Source organism: Heterodontus francisci, chromosome 25 (genome assembly GCF_036365525.1).
Source record: "Heterodontus francisci isolate sHetFra1 chromosome 25, sHetFra1.hap1, whole genome shotgun sequence".
In the NCBI taxonomy this organism is placed as follows: Eukaryota; Metazoa; Chordata; class Chondrichthyes; order Heterodontiformes; family Heterodontidae; genus Heterodontus; species Heterodontus francisci.
In genome coordinates this window covers 46,765,959-46,792,924 of record NC_090395.1, presented here as the reverse complement: position 1 = coordinate 46,792,924, position 26,966 = coordinate 46,765,959, and the positions used below count along the sequence as shown (strand labels likewise).

Here is a 26,966-nt window from a genome sequence, read left to right as displayed (position 1 = left end):
AGAGTTTAATGTTGATGAAGCTCATGAATGGTGTGAATGCCTAATGGGTAGCATATGGATGATATATAACATAATGAAGCTCTTGGACACACTGTGCTGAAGCAGGAGAAAAAGCTGTTTCAAGAGAGTGATGGAGGCATCTTCTCACTGGGATTGCCCAATTTGTGAGTGGAAATTGGACAATCCTTATTGAAAAAGTGGGCCAAGATTCCGGGATCTGCACCCAATTTGTCATGTGCAGTTTTCAATGGGCAGGAAACACTTGGATAAGTGCCTGTCTGAAATAGACAGGAGTTTTATTTAAATATTAATTTGGGGCATGGACTTCCATCATGTCAATTCCTGACATTCAGGTGTGCTGGACATTTTTTTGGAATTATGTCCATGTAAAATGAGCATCCAGGGCTGCTGGTTAATGATTAAGTATACTGAAAGTCATAGAAAGGACACAACAATGTGAAAGTATTTTTCAGTCATTTCTCAACCATTTGCTTTTTATTGTTGTATTTTCCTGCTGGTACTGAGATTCTCATGAGCCTTTGTGCCATCACTGGCACAAATGGGTTTCCTATTGGGAATCTCCCTGGCTGAGCTGATTGGAAGAAGAGGACCAGTTGAGGGCCAGGCTATATGAAAGGTGCCTTGTGCCAACCCTCCAGGATCCTCACATCCATATCTGCAGATGATGTAAATGTACTTTACTTTGGCAGACGATTAGTGCCTGTAGAGGCTTCTTTTCCCAAAGAAAGCTGGGTATCTGAATGCTGACTAACTGTATCATTGGATAATTCCTCAGAACCAACCCAGTTACAGTATGTCATACTTTCGTAACACTAAAATAAAGACTTGCGTTTATATAGCGCTTTTCATGACCACTGGACTTGTAGCCATTGTTTTAATATAGGAAAGAAAGAAAACATGCCAATCTGGTCAACAACTGGTGTACTCTGATTGGCCACATCTGTGAAGATGCCACCATCCAGATCTGCAGGTTTCAGATAAGTTTTTTTTCCACAGGATTTTGGTAAATGAGTCAAATGTGAGAGGCAGTATCACTTACCTGCAGATTCATGTTAGTACATTTGGTTTCCTTTCCCTTAACATGTACAATCCCAGAAAATGTCAGGACTTGCAGGAAAGAAGGGAAGAAAATGGGGGGTGGGGAGGAACCTGGGAGGAAATGTATCTCGGGTAACAGAAAAATGTACTGAATTTCTGGAGCTGCTTATGTGATTGATCACTGACAGCAATCAGCAACGAAATTCCTGACTGATTGCAGCTATTTGCTTGATAATATTAATACTGCCCTGAGATAGGTTAATCTTTACATTGCTACAGTTTGGCATTAGAACTGTGTATAAAAGCAGGGATTGGAATTCTTTCAAGTTGCGCATCACCATTAAAACTGTTGTGATTGTTTCGAAAAAAATTACACCTCTGGCCCTCGGTAATCTTTTTATTAAAGTTTTCTTCAAGCTGTATTGGATCATCTGTTACACCATACCTCGGGATTACCTGAGAAAAGGTGTGTGCATACCATAGCTAAGACGTATCTTAATTGTAGTAGACTACAATGTGCCCTAATGCAGAGGAAGCCAGCCATCACTACTCACTCAGCCACTCATTCACTAGCTTTTCTAATTCACTGCTCACTCAGTTCTTATCCTTTCTGAATTCTAATGGGCAGTTGCAGATTGAAGCACCCAGATGGCTCTGCAAGTTTATCCAGGAATAGTTAGGTAAACTGGATAAACTGCATCTACATCATGAGAGTTGGGGGGGGGGGGGTGGTCAGTGGCATGGGGGAGGGTGAGGTTGAGGTGGCAGTGCTGGCTGTCCTGTCAGGCCCGAATCCTGGGCCAGAAAAGGCCGAGATGGTATGACTGAAATTTATTTTTTAAGGTTTTCTTGTGGGCCAATGGGGGTGGAAGCCATTATCTGCTTAACAAACAGCTTGAGAAGCACTAAATAAATATAATGCTGCATTGTAATTGGCTACAATATTGGATTACTGCTCTCAGTGTCCCGAGGAAGTGCCATTTTCAAAATCACCTCTGGTTTATGATTAGTGGGCCATTATTTAGATGACAAATAACATTTCTTTATCAAGAAAATGTTTAAACTCTCGCCAATGATCTGGCTTATTTTGCTTATGTAACAACCATGAAGCCCGTGTAAGAGTCTACCCAGTTTCATTGGGAGCGCACATTCCCAGTACCAAGCTCTCCTGATTCAATCATATTACTTATTTCAAGCTGCCATTATCTTTTTAGAAACCGTTGCAACTGCTTACATCTAAGTAGGATTGGAAATAGTATTGGAAAATACTTTGTTCACATTTCCTTTCTGAGAATTTGAAACACCTACACACCTGTTACCTGAAGGGGTTAAGTAGAAACAAGTTGAGTTTTAGAAAAGCATCTCAGCAGAACTTAACAGTCAGGTTGGGAAAAGAAACAAACATGCTGCTAGGGTAAAAGGCAGGATTAGGGAGCAAAGGTTGGAGCCGGGGCCTCGAGGCCACTGTTTCTGTGGAAGGTTGGTGTGATGGGAAACAAAGAGATAGTAGGTTTGGCTTGGAGCCACTTGTATGTGTATTGATAAGGCTGAGGATGTGTGTTCATTGGAATGTGTAATCAATCACCATTGTTTTCTGATCAATCATATCAATCATCTGTTGTTTGACCACATTGTATGATAAGAATGGCATATACGTTTGTGCTTTTGAATGTAAAGTCAGAGTATTACCTCGGAATACCCAATTGAACAACCTGTACCCGAGTCTCCTCATGTGGTGATTGAGTTGTCCCACAACATACCCATTATATGTCATGTTGTGTAATCCTACCTGAATATTCTAAACTTAAAAGTCTCTACAGAACCTAACCATACCTGTCTAATCTTTAAACTCCATTCCTGGTCATTTGCCTGTGCACCAAGTTGGTGATATGCTGGAAGATTGTGTTCGAAATTCCTGATATTTCTTAGTGGGAAAGGATCAAAATCCTACTGTGTTGACTACATGAAGGTCTTGGTTTCATCTAAACAAACATAGTGGGCAGGGTAAACATTTTTTTTCCAATAGTTGCCAGGTCTGGTGCAAATCTAACGAGTAAAATTGTCCGAATTCCCAAATTGGGCGGAGGAGCAGTTACCGTCAAAGGGATCTGGAGTTAATTCGTTTATACTTAGAATTTTCTGACTCAGATGCAAGAATTCTCCCAACTAAGTCAAGCTGTGTGCCACCCTGACTCAGTGAGTGCTTCTTTATCAGTAGTGCAATCCTCTGTATGAGATGTGAAACTGAGACCCTGATTGCCTGTCCAGGTGGACATGAGAAATCTCATTAAGAAGAGTTTCCCCAGGGTCCTGGCAAACAATTCTCCCACACTACACTCCAAAAAACAGACTAACTGGTCATTTATGTCATTTTTGCTTGTGAGATCTTTTCCCTTATCTATCAATAAAACATGCACTTAAAAGTACTTCATTGGATGTGAAACATAGGGGATGCTTGGGAAATTGTCATAAATGATAATCTTTCTTCCTTGAGTCAGGTGCAGAGTTTTAGATATCTTTCTCCAGTGGGTGCTAGGTATTCAAATCTTTAGCATCTCTAGTTTTTCTCAAGCTAGGTATGCTGTCCTTGCTTCCTCATTCCATTGAAATTGAGATTTCATTACTGTGGAACTACTTAACATCCTCAGTCATTTCTTCATCCTACAATGTACAGCATTTGTCATCTTCTGGTTACTACTTCCAGATTTACCTTTTGACTTTTACACTTTCCAACTTTGGTAATTGTGGGCTTCAACTTTTCATTTTGGTTTGTGAATAAAATAAATAATTGGTCATTGTATATGTATAATACAGAAATTATGAGATCATGTTTATAATCTGACAGTTTCTTGAATATTGAATGGGATGTGAAGCCCCTCAGGTTCCCTCTTGTTTGTCAGTAACCTTAACTGGAGACCGATCAAGGCTGTCACGGCCTAAATTTATGAGCAGTAGTTCTGAAATTACCATGACCTGAATAACTAATGTCAAGATCATTGCTGATTTATGAAATTTGAAGTAATATTCAAGAAGTTCCAAACTTTAGAAAAGAAGGCCATTCGGCCCATCGGGTCTGTGCTAACTCCTTTGAAGTACTTAGCCCCATTTCCCTGCTCTTTCCACAGATCCCTGCAATTTTTTAATTCAAGTATTTATCCAATTCCCCTTTGAAGGCTACCATTAACTCTGTGTATCCACCACCCTATCAGGCAGTATATTCCAAATCCTCACCATTCATTTTTCCTCATATCACCTGCTGGAATGGAGGGACCATTTTTGGGTTTAGAACCCAACTCCCTGAACAGCATGCCCAGCAATTGCTCTTTACCAGGGTATATCAATTGTCATCCCATCTCTGGGCTTCCTGACCAATTAGGGAGGGCAGACGGGATGACACGTTCCTCTGCCAAAATACTTCTAATTAAAGGGTTCATGGCATGAGTAAGAAAAGCTCACCGGCACTTTTTCATGCTGCAGCAATCACAGGAATGGAGAGGAGACCTTGGAGGTCTGCTCCCCGGGTCTCTCACCTTTACCTGGAGATCCTGCCACAGGATCTGAGGGGCTGCAATGAGGTAATCTCTCCAAAGGAGAAGAAGAAGAGGCCAACCTCGCGAACCAAGCGGGCATGAATGGAGTGGCTGAGGAAGCCAGCAGCAGGAGTATGCTCCCTCCCACCTGGAGACAGTGCACCCAATGCACCAAGAGGATCCAGGACCTTAAAAGGGCATGACAGGTGTGGCATAATACTTTAAGGTGCCGCCCGCAATCTGATTTACTCAGCATCTCCTGCACAGGGTAACACTCCTGGTAGCTCCTCTCATTCCTCTCTCTCCAGGCATCTCACATGCACATATGAGCAGGCAACACACACTCACCCTCAGCCTATTGCCCTCTCGCACCCATGTCTCACAGTCACCCTCCACAAATGGTGTCCTTTCCTCCTCTCCACACAAGCCATTATGAGCACTCACACCTCTCTGCTTTCTCTCCTTGCAGAAGAAGAGAACACACAACTTGGCAAGAAGCAGAGACTCGGGGTGGGGTTGCCCTCCAGTGTCAGGCACCTTACCAGACACTGGCAATGCATGTCCCCTGGGAAGGAGATCTTGTTCCAGGAGGCTGCAGATGTCAGCAGCAACCTGCCATTAGAGCCTAAGTCTCTCAACTGGTGCTCAGACATGTTGAGAGAGCTAATCCTCTGCCTCTAGATCCTGTGTTGCCTTCTTCCTGCTGGATCTCAGTGTCCATCTCATCTGGCCTGTGAAAGGGCATGTGGCTGAGGAGAAGGCAGCTGGTGTTGCTGCTGGTGTTGCTCCTGGAGCTGATGGAGCAGTCGGCAGTGATGTTACCTCTGCTTTTGACCCGTCAGTCCAAGTCATTAAAGTATATCAAAAACAGCAGTGGGCCTAGTACTGATCCCTAGGCAAAACTACTGTATTCCTCCCTCTACTCCAAAAAATAGCCATTCATCACAACTCTCTGTTTTCTATCCCTTAACCAATTTTATATCCATGCTGCTACTGCCCCCTTTATCCCATGGGCTTCAATTTTGCTAACAAGCCTAATATGTGGTACTTTATCAAATGGCTGTTGAAAATGTTTCTGACTCTTTCAACATTTGGTAAATGTTGTCTCAAATCTATTCTTAAACCTTTATTGAAATTAAAGTAAATGTGTTATTTCTGCAAACTATGCAAACTACAAAATATAACCTATAGGCTTTTAAAACCTAAGCTTGCTGGCATGTGACCATCACTAATTGCTTTGTTTCATGTTCTGCTTGTTTTTTCAAGCCTGGGTTCACCTAGGTTTCTCAGTTAATAACGAAGGATCACTCAATGCGTTCTGTAAGCTATGTTCAAATCATAGAAATGTCATCATAGAAGCAGGCATTTGCCCCAAAGTGCTGCAGTTTATTCTTTTCCTATAGACTTCCATATTTTTCTTCTTAAAGTGTTTACGTTTAGGGTAAAAATTCTGATCTTCTGCCCCTTGGCGCATCTTGGAATTCTTAACCCTTAAATGTCGTGATTTACCTGGCTTCAATAAGCACTTGTGGCCATGCATTTTATACTTTCATAACCTTTTGTGTTAAAACATTTCTTCTAACCTCCCCATTGTGCTTCTGGTAGTAACCCTATGTTTTTGCCATCTTATTACTGATTCACCAACCAGTGTGAATGGTCTTTGTACTAATTACTTATAAGTGATGTTAACATGATGAGAACAATTGCCTTGTCATATCACCCGGCGCACACATTAATTAAAAATCAATACAATTTAAATAGATTTAGTTGCACTGAAAACCTGCAGGAGAGTGTGCCATGGAACCAATAGAACACTTACTTCTTGGGCAACTAGCAATTCTGCAGCTTTAATGGAGCAAAATGTTCCTGGGTGTTCCAGGAATTTAACTTCTCTATTATTCACATTTCATGGATTCCTCTTCTCAATTCATTAACCTGTTGGCTTTTTTGTTTTCATACATTTGTGCAACTGTACCTGTATCGGATGCCCCTTGTTACTTTTATATCCTGTTGCTTATATTATTGAGAAAACTGATGTTCTTACAGCAGAATTTGTGGCGAGATTTTAACTCAATCAAAAACTTATATAGAGTTATAATCGGGCCTGATTTGTCAGTTGTTAGTTTGTAGAAGTAGACTATTCAAATTGGTCACAAGATACAATACCATTGTGACACAAATAGAATTGTTATGACGGTGCTTCTATATTTTTAAAGTTTTTTTTGAGGACTCATGTATTTTAGAATTATGGACATTGTTTTATTTGGGAAAACTGAATAGGATTCCATGGATTTTTTTTTCACTGGGGTCACTGAAAGGACACTGAGAGGTCTTGTTTATAAACATTTACTGGAAGTCACCTGTCTTCAGATAAATACCCAGCAGGGGCTTTTTGACTTGGGGGAGATGTTTACAGAGAAGTGACAGGTCAAGATTTATAGGGGTTACGAGGCTTGACTCTTGAGATATTGTTTTTGGTTGTGCTTTGGACAGTGTGTTGAGGTGTGAACTGTTTTGAAGGCAGTTGGAGAAAACCAGCCAAGAGAGCAGTCACCATCAGCACCCTCTTCCATCTCTTTGTTAACTTCCTGAGAAACTGATGCTGCACTTCTCGTGAAAAGCCTGCCAGAAACCCCTGTTGCCACATTTCTCTTGGAAAGTCTGCCAAACCGGTCTTCAACGTCCCCAGAAAAGAACTGTTCTAGAAAGATTCCAGTGGCGCAGTGGTTAGCACCGCAGCCTCACAGCTCCAGGGACCCGGGTTCGATTCCGGGTACTGCCTGTGTGGAGTTTGCAAGTTCTCCCTGTGTCTGCGTGGGTTTTCTCCGGGTGCTCCGGTTTCCTCCCACAAGCCAAAAGACTTGCAGGTTGATAGGTAAATTGGCCATTATAAATTGTCACTAGTATAGGTAGGTGGTAGGGAAATATAGGGACAGGTGGGGATGTTTGGTAGGAATATGGGATTAGTGTAGGATTAGTATAAAATGGGTGGTTGATGTTCGGCACAGACTCGGTGGGCCGAAGGGCCTGTTTCAGTGCTGTATCTCTAATCTAATCTAATCTACGTGTATTTGGGACGCCAAACCAACAAGGGACAACTGACATCTTTCCATATCTTCTCTTTTTTTCCTTCAAGAATTAACAAGCATTTGGCCAAAGTATTCTTTTTTGTCTTTTTTCTTTGTAACAGAGCTCGAAAGAGAAAATCTCTTTATTTGTCGGATAACCAGTGTGTGAGCGTGTGTGTGTGTGTGTGTGTGTGTGTGTGTGTGTGTGTGTATGAGGGGCTAAGGTAAAAAGGGAGCTCTCATATTTCAATCCGTGTGTTAATGCTTTGCTTCGTTACTAGTTAAGTCTTGCTTTATAATAAACTGATAATGTTATTGTTTATTAAAGAAACCTGGTTGGTATATTTTATTCTGGGATAAAAATAGAGTGTATGATTGACTGTATTGGTAACTGGGTACACATTTAAATATATATTGTGACCTGGGGAGAAGTGGAACTCAAAAAAACAGTTCACTCCTCCTGCCTCGGTCGTAACACAATGCAGTGGTTAATCATACAATGAGTATTCATGAATGCATTTTAATTAATTACCAATAGCTCTTGCATTTGCATTACTGTGGCAATGCCATAATTCTGGAGACGAATGGACTCCCACATGAAGCAAATATCAGAGCTGCTTTATAGCATCCTTTCCTAATCAAGGCAAATAAATAAAAATAAATACAAGATTGAAAATAGCACAAAAAATGCTTCCCCTTCGTAGTCTGAATTTGGAAAGTTTTATTTAAAATTGAGTGTCAAGAAACTATCTGTGGGTACTAAACTTGGGCTGTGGTACATTCACATGTGAAGCCTTTTGTGTCCTGCTCATGATGATGAATAATGATACCAAGAGAAGGTGCAGAGGAAGGTGAACAGAATGATACCAAATCTCACAGAGTCCTTAGTTTTGAGGATAGTCTCTGAGTTCATACTGTTCACACTGTGGAAACACTCAAATAGATAGATATGATTGAACTTTGTAAAATGAAGAAGGTTTGGTTAGATAAGGATGGTAGAACTAGAGTTCATGCGGGTAAATCCAAAGGTTAAGTGCCAGGAAGTATTTCTTTTCATAGATCCTTCGTTGTCTGGAACAAACTGCTGTCTTATTTGGTGAATATGGAATCACTACAGTCCTTTAAAAAGAACACATCAAGTTCCTGAGAGAAAAGTCCATTTCCAGTTTTGGGGATGAGTTGGTTGTGGTTGGAAAGAGTTACTGACAAATACAGTCTCCTGTAGCTACCTTCATTATCTCAGGACATTGGAAAGTAATTTCCTAAGAGTTTTTTGGGAATTAGCTGATGATTGTTTCCTTTTCTTTGTCTCTCCCAGGAGACAGGGCTAGATGGACCTGATAGCCTTTTCTCATTCTTCCTTTTGGATGTTTGTTAAAATCCAGATGCAGCATTTGGCGAGTTAACATTAGGAAGAATAGGTGATAGGTTTGAATAGGGACTGAAGCAGGTGGAGGTGGTGGTGAGAAGAGCAAGTTCATGCTCTCAGGTGCCTATAGCTGTATGGATTTGCCAAATGATAGTTTCTACCTATGAAATGGCTGTGTTAATATTGGTGCCACTTGAGAACATGATATATAAGGTAGGATAGGGTTCATTTATGGTACAACATTCTCACGTATGTTCTCAGTACACATAAATTTTAATGGCAGGGAGTGGAGTTGTGTGCAAGTATGTTGGAGTTCCTACCTGACTTGATAATCCTAGTTGCAGCCAGGTAGTATAAGCAAGGATAAAATAAAAGCAAAATACTGCAGATGCTGGAAATCAGAAATAAAAACAGGAAATGCTGAAAATACTCAGCATGTCAGACAGCATCTGTGGAGAGAGACGCAGAGTTAACGTTTCAGGTCAGTGACCCTTCATCAGAACTGGCCGGTTCTGATGAAGGGTCACTGACCTGAAACGTTAACTCTGCAGCTTTCTCCACAGATGCTGCCAGACGTGCTGAGTATTTCCAGCATTTCTTGTTTTTATTTTAGTATAAACAAGGAAACTTGACATTGAGAGCGAAAATATAATTGTACCTTTTATAGTGTTCTCGGTCAGATCTCAAGATCCACTATTAAACAGCCTTTATACTGTGATCTTCATGCATAAATCTAGGCTTTCTGTATCTGTGCAGGGGAGAGTTGTCAGATTTTTTTATCGCATGTATGTGGATGAACACTCACAAATTAATTGATTTTTAAAAAAATGGCAGATAATGTTTTGCTTGATTTTATTGATAATGTTGGAATTAGAATATTATGATTGGATCTCCATGTATTTATTGTTTTATATTGAATTGTCCAATTAGTTAAATTAAAGTTGAGCTATGGTAGTTGTAGAAATTATGCAATGAAGTTATTCTACAACTAACAATTAAAACAGTACTTTCTAATTAAAAGATCCATTATCTGTGGGCTATAAAGTTACTGTGTTGCCTTACACTTAGGGACCGGAATTTAGTGAGGCCAGCAGGAGCAGGAATGCAGGCATAGGGGGCCAGAGAACAGTGACGGACTCACCTGCCCAGAAATCCAATGTCATGACGTCGGTTCCGGGTATAGTCAGTGGTGGGAAAACTACAATGCAGCGTTGTCACCCCGATGTGATGGGACTGCAATTTAAATTGTTGAACAAGTCGTTGTAATACATCAGCATGCAATTGATCGCAATACAATGGGGGGTTTGGAATTAAATAAATGGCATATGGACTTCACATGCCTTTCGATTAGCGGATGTTGAAAGGTGGCCTTGGTGCCATGATGGGCAGGCAGCTATGAACACTGAATAGGTGAAGAAGGCATGCAGTGCTACGCACTCTGCATGGGTGGGCTTGGTCTCAGATGACAGTAACAGGTGGGCTTTGTCTCAGATGAGAGGCTCCGATGGCCATACTATTGGGCGAGATGGTCGGGCGGCCATGCTTCTGAGTGCTGGGCTGGCTCTGAGCAAGGGTGGGTACTGAGGGCCATTAGCACATAAGCCAAGGGGAGTAGCAAAGGCAAATATGCCAAGGCAAATTTGTTTCTGCAAGGACAGCGCTCTGCTGATCAGCTGGCATGGGTCTCATACACCCTGTCTTTGTGGACCCCTGTGGCATGATGCAGCGCCTCCGACGGAGGGAGGGCCATGACAAGAGCAGCAGCAGATGGCCAGGCCAAGAAGGGCACACCTGTTCCAGACAGTGTACTGAACTTGACTCAGATACCTCCAAATGCCTGAACGACAGTGTCAGTGAAGACTACGGCTCTCCAGGGTGGCCGTCACCGACTTAAGCGCCATGCTGCAGGATGAGTTGTGCCCTATGGATTTGGTGGTCACTGAATACCAGTGGCAGGCTGCTGAACAGGCATCCCCTTGGCCTGGGACGACTGGCGGCCGTCCTCTGGCTGCCTGAGGCCTGGAGGGCCCCGGCTAGCTGAGGGGGTTGCTACACAGGTGCAAGAGCCTCCTCAGTTGTTGTGTCTACTAGAGCTCGGCTCCCTGGCAGAGGGGTTGAGGAGCCAGTATCCACATTCAGAGCACCCTGAGAAGAGCCCCCACATGTGGAGTTCTAGCTCTCCTCCTCCCTTTCAAGGCTCACTTGAACCTCCCTGCTGACCAGAGAAGGACGAGGACCTGGAGAAGATTCTAGGCGCCTCATCCTTTTCCTGCCTTGCCACTGCCAAGGTGATGGTGTACAGGTCTGCATGCATTTGTGGGATCTGGCTCTCCATGAGGGTTGCAACCTCTCGGTGGAGGAAGCCATGCACTCAAACGCCAGTGATGGCTTGGATGGACTCCAGATCTGGCTCTGCCAGATGTTGCCGTACCTCTCTGCAACTCCAACATGTACTTGCTGTCAACACCAGAGTCTGATCATCAGCCTGGGGCTCAGCATGGGCCTGGCTATCCACAGTCCTCTGACTGTCAGAGGCCTCTTCTGTCACAGTCTCAGCCAGCTGCTTGGGCACAGGCTAAGCACACACCCACTGACATGACCGTATATGCGTTGGTGCAAGACAGTCATGTGATGGTACGTCATCTGACTGCTGCACCTCCTCAGAGGTTGACAGCTGCCCCCCTTCAGCTGAAGCCTCCTGCGGACAACGACCTGCATGAGAGAAGACGGATATATGTGGGTTAGGCTGTGTAGATCTAGTTATGCCAGCCATGCATGATTTGGATCTCCAGAAGTGTGTTGGATGTCGAATGAAGATAATCCTCACTCTCTTGTGTGGAGACTCCAGTCTCACCATTTGCTATTGAGCGGCTGCCCTGAGCTCTCGCTAGCTCCATTGCCTCCTCCTCAGCCATGAAAAGAGGCTGGATATCAGCTATCCCTCCACCAGTCGTGAGGTCTCCCTGGCGTTATGGGCCCGTTTGTCCTGCAAGTGCAAAGAGGGACATAGTAAGACCTTGCAGGAAGAGCAAGAGAACAGTGGCAGCTCTAGTTCCCTTTGGGGTTTTCTAGGTGGCTCATCCCCACATCTGTTTGAGGGGACATCATGGGGCTGAGCTGTGAAAGAAGGTGGCGTTTCGCTGAGATACAGCCATGCATCTGACAGGATGTGGTGATGCCTAACCCCCCTTTGCCAGCGCCTTTGTGGTCACTCCCTCCCCATGTCGCACTGCCTTCCACGTAGCCACATGCAAGCCCCAAAGAGGAGAGAGGTTATGGAGCACTCACCTTGGCAGAACGAAGGAGGTCATTGACTCTCTTCCTGCACAGTTGCGTTGGCCGACCCCACGGCTGCTGACCTCCTCTGCGATCTCCATCCAGACTTGCTTGGTCAGGCGGGCGGACCTCTTCTTGGCACTGTTGTGGAAGAGGATTCCCGCTTTTCCCTTGCAGCCTGGAGGAGAATCTCCGGTGAGGCATTGCTAAACTGTGGGGCCACCAGGTGTCTTGCCTCAGCCGTAGTACCCAGTCGCTCCTGCTGTGTGCCAATGATCATACGTCCTTTGTGGGGGGCCCAGGGTAGGGCGGGGGAAGTTCAGGAGTTTCAACAGCTACTCACCATGTCTACCAGCAATCTAGAATCATTGATTCAGTAAATGGCAGTATGACAAGCAAGGCTGGCAGCACTTTAAATGTGGTGCTATCATCTGTGTTGCAGTCATCTGACATTGCATTCACTGCCACGGAGCTCCCCATCACGTGATTGGATGGGCTCTGTGCCCCCATTGCGTATAGTGGCCACCTGCTATGTGATCACGGTCGGCTGGCCATATGTGTCATAGGCAGCAACGGCCCCCACTTCTGGATGTGCCACCGGGACCTGCAATGGGCTCACTAAATTCAGCCCAGTGTTTTATGCACTAATCGTTTGAGACTTCCTGACCTGAGATTACTTTGAATCCCAGTGAGACTGGGATTGAAAAGTACTGCTCATTAATACTATTTAATATTTTGTTAAATTGAAACCTATTGTTGAATTGAGCCTTTTAAAATTAATAACAAAGCATTCTAATATTCGCAGTCCTCCTCTTCAAATTGTGATAAGCATTCCAGAAGGCTTGTTAAACAGAAAGCACTAAAATAAAAAGATATCATGACAAGTTCTCACTGAGTGTCATTTCCTTTTATGCTTTGCACATTTCTTTGGACTGCCAATATCTATGCCTAGTTGTTAAGTACTAGAATCTGTTGCTATGTGATTGTGGAACAGGATCCAGGAACAGCATGTCTGCACAGCATGTTTGTGCGAGGTAGGGGAATAATGTTTTGGCATGTTTTCAAGGGAGTATCCTTAGAAGAATGATTTTTGTTTGCACAATGATCAAAAGGAAACCAACTCAAATTAAATGAGAAAATAATTCCTTCAGCCTGATTGTGGCAGAGGGATATATATCGTCGCTTAAAGAATTTGAAAATAAATTTGTAACAGATTTTTCCAGTTTTTAATTGTTTAGCGACTGGAAAATAAGTAAGTCACACTTGCTTTACATGCTATAGACAGATAAAAAACTTTCTTCCCTAACATATGTTTACACATATAAATATTCATTTAGCAAAGGCATTGCTAGATAAAAAAAAGAGCAAGGTCCAGCTAGTACCATTCTACCAATCTGGTAAGTGCATAATACAACAATGATGGAGTTGTTGGCTAATCATGGCTTTCAATCAATATTAACTAGTCTACAACAAACACAGATATGATGTGAGGAAAACCCACCAGTGGTAGAAGGCTTTGGGAACCAAACGTCTTTAGACCTATGTCACCTGTTCCTCCCAGCATATGCCATGTCTCAAATTACTCATATAATGAATTTTAAAATATTTTCTGGAACAAATGGGTTGATTAAAAGCTTGGTGAAAAGAACTGGGTTTTAAGGAGGGTCTTAAAGGATGAGAGGGAGGTGGAGAGGCAGAGGGATTTATGGAAGGTCTTTCAGAGCAAGGTGCCTAAGCATACAGAGAGTCAGAAACCGGGTGAATAGAGAGGGGATGGAATATGCAAAAGAGGGCTAGGATGAGAGGTTTGAAGAGTTCAGAGGTGGTGTTGAGCTCTGGGGGAGGTTAAAGAGATTGGAAGGGGTAAGGCCATGATGGGAAGAAAATGTTCAATTGCTTGGAATATGCAACACAGAAACAGATAATTTGGCCCAACTAGTCTATGTTGGTGTTTAAATGCTACACAAATCTCCTTGCATTCTTTCTATTGCAACCTTTCAACATATCTTTCCATTCCTTTTGCTCTCATGGAGCAATCTTCTAGTTGCCTTTTGAAAGCATCTAAGCTTTTTGCCTCAACACTTCCTGTGGTAGCAGTTTCTACATTCTAATCACTCTCTGAGTAAAGAAATTTCTCCTCTTTCCCTACTGAATTTATTAGTAATTGTCTTATATTCATAGCTTCTAGTTTTGGATACTTTCCCGGCACAGTGGAGAATGGGTTGGGCATCAGGGGAACTGGGAAAACAGTAGGGCAGCCATGTTGGGACGGCTCTCCAATGCATTCCCTTTTCCAGGGGACTTTCCCAGGGGCAGGCTGGGAAGAGGGTGGGCTTCCCACTGCATGGACATGGGCAGCCAAATATGAAATTAAGGCCCACTTGGTGCCATTTTGCGATGGCAATGGTATTTTACCTCCATTGGAGAAGGATCCCACCATGTGCGGAGGCCGCCAGTTCAATTGAGGAGGCATCCTGGCGGCAGGCTGGAGAGGGTGCCATCAGAGCCAGATGCTCCATGCTACAATGACAGGGCCACAGGGTTGAAAGGCCACAGCCCCATCCTTCACTAGTCCTGATTGCTGTGGACCCTCTGATTAAGCCTACAGCCTCGAGATCCAGCCCACCATCCATAATAGGATGGCGAGCACGGAGACAGCCAATTGGGAGGCCGCCTCCTAGAAGGTTGCGCTGGCATGCAGATGATGTGGACAGGCTTGGGACCTCCCTATGGGTCTAATGTCCACCCACCATACAATTCCGGCCATGGACTTTGATGAACATGATTAGACTGTAGGTTTTTCCCCTAAAATTATGTAATAGACTCTATCTCTTTCTTCCATTCATTCATTATCTCTTTCTCTCTTTCTTCCCGCACCCCCATGCATCAGTCAGACTCTGATGCAAGGTGGGAATTAATGCACATATCCAGTGAAAGAAATTAGAAAGATTTTTGTAGAAGTGCTACCTACAAAATGTGAAGCAAATATCTGCTTTTATTATGTTATGCACCTTCTTTTCAGCATTGGAAATAACAGTTATCACTAACAAAAAATGGCAGCCAGGAGAGTTTGAGTGCTTTTCTGTTTTTTTAAATTTTTAGATCTTCCTCATTGCTGATTGTTGCAGAGTTTTGATTTGTTGACTTAGGGTGACTGCATAGTTAGCAAACAATAGAGCCACTCCTTAAGCCCATTAGTTATGAATTTATGGCAGTATGGGATCCAATCGAAACCAATAACTTCTTCATTCTATGGGGCTGCTGCTGTTGGAAACTGTAGCTGAGAATAGCAAAGTGGCCGTGTGGCAAATGATAGCCCCAACCTGGTGGTTATCAAGAGGCATTAAATACCGTGGAGCTGAATTAAAAAATGAAAACCATAATGGATCAGCACATAGGGCGGCACAGTGGTTAGCACCGCAGCCTCACAGCTCCTGCAACCCGGGTTCGGTTCTGGGTACTGCCTGTGTGGAGTTTGCAAGTTCTCCCTGTGACTGCGTGGGTTTCCTCTGGGTGCTCCGGTTTCCTCCCACATGTGGGTTGTGGGTTGATAGGTAAATTGGCCATTGTAAATTGCCCCTAGTGTAGGTAGGTGGTAGGAGAATTGAGGGAAGGTGGGGATGTGAGAGGGAAAATGGGATTAATGTAGGATTAGTATAAATGGGTGGTTGATGGTCGGCACGGACTTGGTGGGCCGAAGAGCCTGTTTCGGTGCTGTATGACTCTATGATCTGCTCACACCCATTATGGCAATATTGTCATTGTGCAGTGGATATTATACTTATTATGTGAGCCTGACTTCATGCATGAAGTGAATGACTACAGAGGACTGTAGAAGAGCAGCAAAATAAAAGTATCTGTCCAAGTGATTGATTTTATGAAGGAATAAGTGCTCAGTTGCTGTAGTACTTACTCCAACATGCCCCAGCTCCTCTAATGGTGTTGGGTTACAGTGGGACATCCATTATCCATCATGTTGGTGAGGGTCCCTTAGAGGATTGCAGAAATTTGGATTTACCTGTCTGGTACCATTGTACTCTTGGTATGGGAATGAAGCCAAGAATGATATGGGTTGATACAAATAATAGAAGAAACATTATATAGTTTTATTCTCTAAATAAGGGAGATGAAATACAAATAGCAAAAGAAGTTGTGCAATGAAGCTAAGTCATGCAGAAAGCTTTGTCCACTTAAAATTCTGACAGACAATAAAGATGGCAGATAAAAGCCCAACTGTCTAGCGATCTTGTGAAATCTTTTTCTTTCTAACCAAGAGTATCTAAGGCTTTTGTTGGAACTTAGATTCGGAGAAGTATTATACGAAAAGCATTCAGGAACATTGTTTTTCATAGTTTTATTTTTCAAAGTGATGATCCTTCTCAAGAGTAATGTAATCAATGCTTATGGTTCTTCCAATGTTATGCTGTTTCTTTCAAATTTAAAGGAATGATTAGCATATAGTACATGAAGGCATAATACCAAACACATATTTGTGATGCTCATCATGTTGTGCTCTTTGAGCCAACAAATATCCTTGCACAGAAACTTACAAAATATTTCTAAGATGTGTTTTGCACCAGATGCAGGATAACTGCTCTACTTAGCAACTTTTGCAATTTTATTTTAAATTTTTTAAATGTTTGATGAAATAGCTGTTCTATTGACTCACTGGTAACATTAAAAGTAACTACCATTTGGATGCCAATTGGCAGAACTGTGTGCACACATGTTTGCACAAAGGTGTAAAGCTGTATTTGCCACTTTTTACCAGACTGCAACAGGAGGAGCTATTATAACTTGAGTCTGCTGGGCCTGCTTTACAGTAAAATGGTATCTGTTTCAAATGGTGCCACTGACATACTGCTGCTCAGGAAAGGTAATGTGCTTTGGCCCAGTATTTGCTGCAGCAGGGCATCTTGCAATTCTACCCTGTGAATTACATTTTTTCCTTGCATTTCACACACAATTTTTGTGTCGCAAATTGTTGGAAATGTAAATTGATAACGAGGCCAGTGGGCATCTGGGATCTTGGAGCACAATGGGACCAACAGTCTATCTCCATAACATGAAAATTGAAGGATAGAGAAAGAAACAGAGCAACGTCAGAAAATGAAATAGAATTAGGGTCAAATTAGATACAGAAAGGGGAAATAAAGAGAGGGGGAAAGATTTGGTTAAGAGACAGAGAAAGGCACATAAAGGGAATGTAAGAAAAAAGAGTAAAATTTAAAAAAACCTGTAGGAGCATATTATTATCTGCAGGAATGAGGCTCCACAGTTTTAATTGTTCCCTTTCTGAATCTCTGAGATTGAGTGACATGGCAACAAGTTAAATCTCATCATTGAAAGGTTCCTTACATTGTCAAATACCAGTCCTAACTTTCTGTGCTGAGTTTAATTCATATTTGCGGTGCAAAGACAGCAATTACTTGAAACTCATGGAGCGATTGATGATGAGATTATGTTTTTGTGAGGGTAACGTTGGAGCTGTGCAAATCGTCCTGCATTTTGTGGCATTTTGCAACTCTTGGCAGATCTCCTTGCCACAAATTGCAGGGTTTTTTACATATTAATAACAGTGAGCGCGTGAACTTGCCATTATTTTCCCAGCAAATTCTTTTGTTACCCTTCATTTCTAAGGTTACTGATGATATGGAATAAAGTTAATTGTATTGTTCTATATACTGTCCCTTCCTGTTATCGGGAATATAATCACTGACAACATGAAGTAATAGAGCATGGAGTTTGGGCTTCTCTAGTGTCTGATGTAACTTTGTGGAGTTACAGACTTCTGTGACATTCAACTTTTCAATTTGGACCCACCCTCCAAATATTGAAACACTCCTGGGATCCTCTTTCCTAAATTCCGAATGATAGTATCAGTTACGCAAAGGGTAACAGTGCTACCATTGTGGAAAGCATTTTTATTAGCATGTAGCAGCAAAAATGATGTGCTGGGATACCAACAAATGCAGAAAAATATTGAAATCTAATGACCTCCCTCATGGTCCAAAGGACTCCAATTTTAAAGCCTATGAATAGGGCAGTCATTACAGTTGGCCAGTTGAAAGCCAATGTTACAGCTACATTGTAAACCATGAATAAGGGCATTGGAACGAACATGGGAATTTCTTTTCATCTTTGTCTACTTCTACGAAAACCTCGTACTCGCAACATATTATATATGCTATGGTAGGTGTGTAGCTTTCCTGTATGTAAAATGTGGAAAAGTTATTTAGATAATAACGATAGGACATCCTGTTTATAAAGAAAGTTCACAAAACAAGCCAGCTAAATAGGTTAGTTAACTAAAAATAAGTGAGTCTTTTTCACAGACATGGGAAAAAGCAACTCCTTTCTACTTATCCCTATGTGTCAGCAATCAAGACTTGTGAGCAGCAGCAATCAGATTCTTTCCTGTTACTGTACTATTGTTGTTTGGAGACCAAAGTTACATTGAATCAGCTTTGTGACAATTTAAACAATCATTTCCTTTAATGATCTTGGACTGAACAACATTAAACCTTTCAAAAATCCTAAAATATTGGGGTATAAGAAATTAATCAAATTATATCAGAAATAACCGTACAAGCCAGAACTTGAGATGGCATCATGATTTCTAACTGTAATGCAGCAATAAAAGGCAACAATTAAAGCTCACAAGCACAAGTGCAGTTTAACATATATATTACTGTGGAAAACAAATCGCTCAGTCCGAAAGCATGACTCCGAGCTTCCGGTTGCTTGCCCCGCTGCTCTCATGCCCACATATCTGTCCTGGGCTTGCTGCACTGTTCCAGTGAACATCAGTGCAAGCTCAAGGAACAGCATCTCATTTACCGAATAGGCATACTACAGCCTGTTGGACTGAACATTGAGTTCAATAATTTCAGAGCATGACGGGCCCCCCTTTTTATTTTTAGTTACTTTTTCTTTTTTCTTTTTTCTTTATTTTATTTTAGTTTGTTTCATCATTTTTTCACCATGTGCATACCCACTGTTTTTTTCATGTTTGTGCTTTGGGCCAGGACTGTTCATTTTTCTGTCAATTAACACCCTCTGTGCACTAATGCTTTGTCTTTTAGCATACCATTAACATACCATTTGCCTTTGCTCCATGACCTTCTGTCAGTTATTCTCTGTGACCCTCTGTCCTATCAACACCTTGCCTTTTGCTATCTCTTGCCCCACACCTGCTTTATTTGCTTAACATCTATTACATTTCTAACACTTGCCAGTTCTGATGAAGGGTCACTGACCTGAAACATTAACTCTGCTTCTCTCTCCACAGATGTTGCCAGAACTGCTGAGTATTTCCAGCATTTCTTGTTTTTATAACAAACTTATTGTAGACTGATGCGACTGCTTGGCGACAGAAAAATTCTGTTTTTTTAAATGGTGGATTTTAAAAATGCACCTGCGCATATGCAGAAAACACTCCCTTTGTGGAACAGAGATCTGATCTTGCACATGCAAAATGTTGAACTTGTGCATGCTTGAATGAGAAAGGGATTTGTTTCATGTTTGTATATGCAAGATCAAGTTGATTGGGCCTCCTTTCAGACCTATGCACCTACTTTTTATGCTAATTACTTGATCATAATTTGACCTCAGCAAAAGGTCAAACTACATTTAAGCAAGTAAAGAACAGTTAGTTCATAGAATCGTGGAATCGTACAGCACAGAAGGAGGTCAGTTGCCCATTGTGTCTGTCCCAGCTCGTTGAAGGAGCTATCCAATTAATCCCACTCTCGTCTTTCCCCATGGTCATGCACTTCTTCCTTTTCAAGTGCATATCCAGCTCCCTGTTGAAAGTTACTGTTGAATCTGCATCCATCACTCTTATGGGTGGTGCATTGCAGATCATCATAACCTGCTGCATAAAAGAAATTCTCCTAATCTCACCTCTGGTTCTTTTGCCAACCATCTTAAATCTATGTTTCGCTGTTTTTGTTCTCAACCATGCCCCCTACCCCTGCCACTACCACCACCATAACCATTGGCAGCTGCATGTGTGCCACGTGGTCCTGTCCTTCACATACCCCACATACCACTGTGTGGTCAGGCACGGCCCACCAAATATCCCACTTACAGACACGCCCTTAAGCTGACTGACAAAAAATGAGTATTACTGTGATACATTATATTAGATGAGAAGAGTAGTCAAGGGTAATGCAATCCCTGTCAAAACAGGTGGTAGTAATATTGCAAATAAAAATAAGGAAATGGCAGACTTGTTGAATAATTACTGTGTGTCAGTTTCACGGTAGACACAGAGGTTCATATACCTGACATTCCAGGGAAATTAATAATTAATCAAGGACTGGAACATACTAAAATTAACATAAGCAAGAAAACATTATTAGAAAAATAATGACACTAAAGACTGACAAATCCCCAGGACCTGATGGTTTCTACCCCAACAGGTGAGAATATCGCAGATGTTTTCCCTGTAATCTTCCAAAGTTCTCGCGATTCAGGAATTGTTTCTTTAGATTGGAAAATAGCAAATGTAACTCCAATATTTAAGAAAGGTGAGAGAGACAAACCAGAAAATTATAGTTCATCTAATATCTGTTATGGAGAAGTTATTGGAATCTATAATTAAGGATAGATGGATTGAGCACTTAGGGAAATTTGAGCTGATTAGAGAGAGCAAGCATAGATTTGTAAAGCAGTTGCTGGAAATCTGAAATAAAAGTAGAAAATGCTGGAAGTACTCAGCAGGTCAGGCGGCATCTGTGGAGTGAGAAACAGAGATAACGTTTCAGGTTGATGAAACATTAACTCTGTTTCTCTCTCCACAGATGCTGCCCTACCTGCTGAGTATTTCTAGCATTTTCTGTTTTTATTATGGATTTTTAAAGGGTAGCTTATGTCTAAGAAATGTAGTTGCATTTTTATGGAAGTAATTAAAGTAGTGGACAGGGGAATGTGTATGGATGTAGTTTATGTGGACTTCCAGAAGGCCAAAAGATTCCATGTAAGAGTCTTTTAGCTAAAATTAAAGTTCATGGAGTTGAAGGCAAATTATTGGCCTGGTTAAGAGATTGGTTAGGTGATAGAAGACACAGTCTAGGGATAATGGGTAGGCATGTACTTGAATTTGAAGGATGTATAAATTAATGCCCCACAAGGATCTGTGTTAGGGCCCACACTATTCACTATATTTATTAATGACTTAAACAACACAATCGAGAGCCATATATTCAAGTTTGTTGATAACATAAAGATTGTTGGTATAGTAAGTAATGTAGATTGGCCCATAAAATTACAAACAGACATTGATAGATTAAGTGAGGGTGCAAAGCTCTAGCAGATGAATTTCAACGCAAGCCTATTTTGACCTGAGCATTATTTAAGTTATGAAAAGCTAGGAATAGTGGAGACCCAAAGAGATTTACAGGTCTGTGTGTACAGATCGCTAACATGTAGTAGTCATGTACAAAAAGTAATCATTGCTGGAATGTCAGCCTTCTTAACTAGATGACCAGAATATAAAGGGCAGGAAGATTTGCTATAGTTTGACAAAACCCTAGTTATGCTACATTTGGAGATTATGTACAGCTCTGGACACCACTCCTTAGGAAGGATATATTGGCCTTGGAAGAAGTGCAGATTCACTGTAATGTTACCAGGCTTCGAGGGTTAGGTTATGAAGAGAGATTACATCAACTTCCCTGGAATTTAGAAAGTTAAGGGGTGATTTGATTGGAGTTTTGATGACTTTGAAAAGGAATTGATAGGGTAAATAGAAAACTACTTCTGCTGGTGGGGGAATCTAGGACAAGGGGACATAACCTTAAAATCAGAGCCAGGCCATTCAGGAGAGAAGTTAGGAAACAATTCCCACATAAAGGATGGTAGATGTGTGAAGAGCAGTAAATGTTAGCTTAATTAATAATTTTAAATTTGAGAGTGATAGATTTTGCTAGACAATGGTATAAAAGGAGATGGAGCCACGACAGGTGGATAGAATTGAGATACAGATCAGCCATCATCTCATTGAATGGTGGAACAGGCTCAGGGTCTGAATAGCTTACTCCTGTTCCTATGTTCCTAAATCTGATTTATTGGGCACTCTAGCATTAGGTATTCGTTTTTATACGCTTATAGAGAATTCCTGTGTGTCGTTCTTCCCACTTATATTTAGGAGGAAAGAAATCAACATTCCATGACACACAGCTGTGAGATCCCTAAAGACAAGTCAACCTGAAATGGACACAAATTATTGGAAGACTAGGAGTGAGACACTGATGCCAAACTGTTTTAATTCTATTAAGGACTTTTCTGTGACTAACCAAATCAAAATCTGTATATTGCATGGCAACTGAAAACATTGCAGGCATTATGTGATACATGAGAACACAGAACCAGAAACAGTTCACTCTTATTAAGGGGTCTGGGTAAGAGCTAATTCCATTTTGACTTGTGTATTATTTAGTACAGATGAAAACACGTTGAGCTTCATAGGTTGGTTTCATGTACATTAAGGAGTTAAGGAATAACTATTTCCATGTGACTGTACTCTATTATTTGAACCATAATTATCAACAATCAAGATGGAATGACTTGTTGTTTGGCTTAGTTGGTGGATCTCTTGCTGCTGAGTCAGAGTTGAGGGTTTAAGCATCACTAAAGAACCTAGGTAGGCTGATAATTTAATGCAGTGCTGAAGGACTTCCTTTGCTGAAGACGCTATATTGGATGAGACTTTAAACTGCCGTCAACATCCTGGGGGTCACCTTTGACCAGAAACCTAACAAGAGCAGGTCAGGTGCTGGGTATTTTGCAACGAGTGACTCATCTTCAAACTCCCCAAAACCTTTTCACCATCTACAAGGCACAAGTCAGGAGTGTGATGGAATACCCTCCACTTGTCTCGATGAATGCAGCTTCAACGACACTCAAGAAGCTCAACACCACCAGGTCAAAGCAGTCCGCTTGACTGACACCCCATCCACCATCTTAAACATTCACTCCCTCTCCACCGCGCATTGTGGCAACAGTATGTACCATCTACAAGATGCACTGTGGCAACCTGCCAAGGTTTCTTTGACAACACCTCCCAAACTCATACCGTCTACCACCTAGAAGGCCAAGGGCATTACGCAAGTGGAAACACCAGCACCTGCAAGTTCCCCTCCAAGTCACAAACCATCCTAACTTGGAAATATATTGCCTTTCCTTCATTGTCACTGGGTCAAAATCTTAGGAACTCCCTCTCTAACAGCACTATGGGTGTACCTACACCACATGACCTGCATTGGTGCAAGAACAGTTCAGCGGCTCACCACCATTTTCTCAATGGCAATTACAGATGGACAATAATTGCTGGCTTTTCCAGCGACGCCAACATCCTATGAACTAATAAAAAAAGTAATGTCTGCCAGTATTGGTGGTTTAAAGAGCCAATTACACTATTTGTGGAAGAGAAGACTTGCTGTAGTCAACAGTCCTCAACATTTTGCTCAACACCACAAAACATTTTCTCATAAGGGTTTGTTGCTGCCTCATTTATTCTCATAAGAATAGCAATTGCACAATGCATTTCATTCTATCTGAGACATGATAAAGGACTATGTAATGCTACAAATTTCATCAATCAGTCGCCCGCAAGCCAAATGTAAAATCCCCATGACGGTGAGTGGAGGCCCTTAAGTAGCAGTTAATTAATCACTTAATGGGCCTTGATTGGCCTGGGGCGGGCAGGTCGTTACTCGCCACCACCACCCCATGTAAATTGGCAGTGGAGGCGGGACCGGGTCGGGAAAGGTCCCTCCCAGCCTCCCACTCCATTTTATGCCCCCACCCCGGCCACCAGCCCGCTCGTATGGAGGGCGTAAAATTCTGGCCTATATGTTCATGTTGAGTAAGTGCTTGTCATAATTAGGTGAATGTCCAGTGGAAGAGAAATTGTGCATTGAAGAGATTAGTTGCAAACAAATCAGATATTATCATTAACTCCTTATGAAAATAGATCTTCAGCCCAATCTTGGAATATCTGTTTAAACTCTAAAGACGCTGTGCCGATTCTTTTGATGCACAATCACTTAGTTGCACTAAGAAGTATATTTTGTGGGTCTACAATTCTGGAAATCGGATCTAGTTTTAGCAATGTAAATATGAGGAGCAAGTGCACGAACATTGCTCTCCCATTACCTGATCTTATAAAAGCATTACGTACAAAAGTGCCTTCGTAGAAGTCTGACATCAGACCACTTGCTCTACTGTCTATTCCGGGGAATGAAATTGATAGAAATCGACTTAGGAAATGAAGTTGAGAGATAACATTTAAAAAAAAATCCTCAGTGGTTTCAGACTGTAGAAATAGCAATGTAATGCCCCCCCCTTTGAAAACAATGAGATAAACCCAAGATTTTGATCTTTGAGCATGCAAGTGGGTAGATTGTGGTACTAAAGCTTCCCTCTACACAGTTCTGAACTTGCATCATTCTCTGTTTTCATTTCAATTTCCCCTAATGCTCTCTCTGACCTCATCTTGTCCATGAGACCCACTTCCTGCTCTCTCAACCTCATTCCCACCCAACTTCCTAATTCCCATGGTAGCTGATATTTTTGACAGTTCTCACTCTGCAGGTACCGTCCCTCTCTCCTTCCAACCTGCCGTCAGCCACCCTCTCCTCAAAAACTAACCCTTGCCTCTATTTGCAAACTACCACCCCATCTCTAACCTTCCTTTCCTCTAAAGTCCTTGAGCCTGTTTTCAGCTCCCAAATCTATGCCCACCTTTTCCAGAATTTTGTGTTTGAATCCCTCCAATCAGGTTTCTGCCCCTGCCAGTGTACTGAAAATAGCTCTTATCAAAGTTACAAATGATATCCTATGTGACTATGACAAAGATAAACTATCCCTCCTGGTCCTTCTGCAGCCCTTGACACAGCTGGCCCCATCATCCACCTCTGGTGCCTTTCCACTGTTGTCTAGCTGTGCGCACTTGCCTGGCGGCACAGTGGCGCAGTGGTTAGCACCGCAGCCTCACAGCTCCAGCGACCCGGGTTCAATTCTGGGTACTGCCTGTGTGGAGTTTGCAAGTTCTCCCTGTGTTTGCGTGGGTTTCCTCCGGGTGCTCCGGTTTCCTCCCACATGCCAAAGACTTGCAGGTTGATAGGTAAATTGGCCATTATAAATTGTCCCTAGTATAGGTAGGTGGTAGGGAAATATAGGGACAGGTGGGAATGTGGTAGGACTATGGAATTAGTGTAGGATTAGTATAAATGGGTGGTTGATAGTCGGCACAGACTCGGTGGGCCGAAGGGCCTGCTTCAGTGCTGTATCTCTAAATAAAAAAAATAATCATAGCCAGAGAATTGACTGCAAGAGCTTTTCTTCCTGCTTCTGCATCGTTACCTCTGGCATCCCCGTTCTCTGTTATATTTGTATGCTACTCGTCGGTGACATCATCCAAAAACACAGCATCACGTTTCACATGTACGCTGCCGATAGATCCCCAGCCATACCTTACCCCCACCTCTCTCAACACCTCCTCCATCTCTAAGTAATCAGACTGCTTGACCAACATTCAGTGTTGGATGAGCAGAAATTTCCTCTAATTAAATATTGTGGTGCCATTGTCTTTGGTTCCCAAAACAAACTCCATTCTCGAGCCACTGACTCCATTCCTCCCCTGGCAACTGTAGGCAAGAGGCAAAACCAAACTGTCTGCAAACTTGCTGTCATATTTGGCCTTGAGATGAGCTTCTGACTGCATATCTGCGTCATCACCTAAGACTGTCTATTTCCATATCCATAACATCAACTGACTCTGCCCCTGCTGCCACTTGTCTGCTTTTCATCCCTGCCTTTGTTACCTCAGATTTGACTATTCTAATGTAATCCTGGCCAACCTCCCATATTCTACACTTCGTAAACTTGGGGTCATCCAGAATTCTGCTGCCTATGTTCTTACTCGCACCAAGTCCCATTCTCCACCCTTGTGCTCACTGACCTACAGTGGCACCCAGATCAGCAATGCCTCAATTTTAAAATTGCCATCCTTGTTTTCAAATTCCTTCATTTTCGCACCCCTCCTATCTCTGTAATCTTCTCCAGCCCTACAACCTTCTAAGGTATCAATGCTCCTCTAATTCTGGCCTCTGAGCATCTCTGATTTTACTCAGTCCACCATTGGTGGCCATGCCTTCAACTACCAAGGGCCTAAGCTCTGGAATTCCCTCCCTAAACCTGACCTCTCTGCCTCTCTACCTCACTTTACTCCTTTAAAACAATCCTTAAAACCTACATCTTTGAACCAAACTTTTGATCATCAGTACTAATTTCTCTACATGGCTTGGTACTAAAATTTGCTTTCTAACGCTTTCGTGAAGCACCTTGGGATGTTTTATTTTGTTAAAGGTGCTATATAAATAAAAGTTTTGTTGTTCATCCCATTGGCAGGAGGAGAGGTATCAGCAGTACTTGCTAAGTCTCGCTCAACCAGCTTTTTTATTCATCAAACATTAAGTGCTTAATTGGCTTCCATTTTTAATTCCTGTTTGAATTCTTGTTTCAGTTGAAAAGTATGCACAATAACAAACTGTCTAAAAATTTTGAGAAGAAAATCCCAACTATGGATGCAGCTGGATGTGCACTTTGAGAAAAGTTGAGTAATTTTGGGAGGAACCACACAATATTATTTTGTTT

At 42.1% G+C, this 26,966-nt stretch overlaps 1 protein-coding gene across 3 annotated transcripts in view; it reads left to right on the top strand.

Moving 5' to 3' along the window:
* itpr3 (inositol 1,4,5-trisphosphate receptor, type 3) overlaps positions 1–26,966 on the top strand; it is a 311,298-nt gene that overhangs the window by 75,167 nt on the left and 209,165 nt on the right. The window lies entirely within an intron of this gene.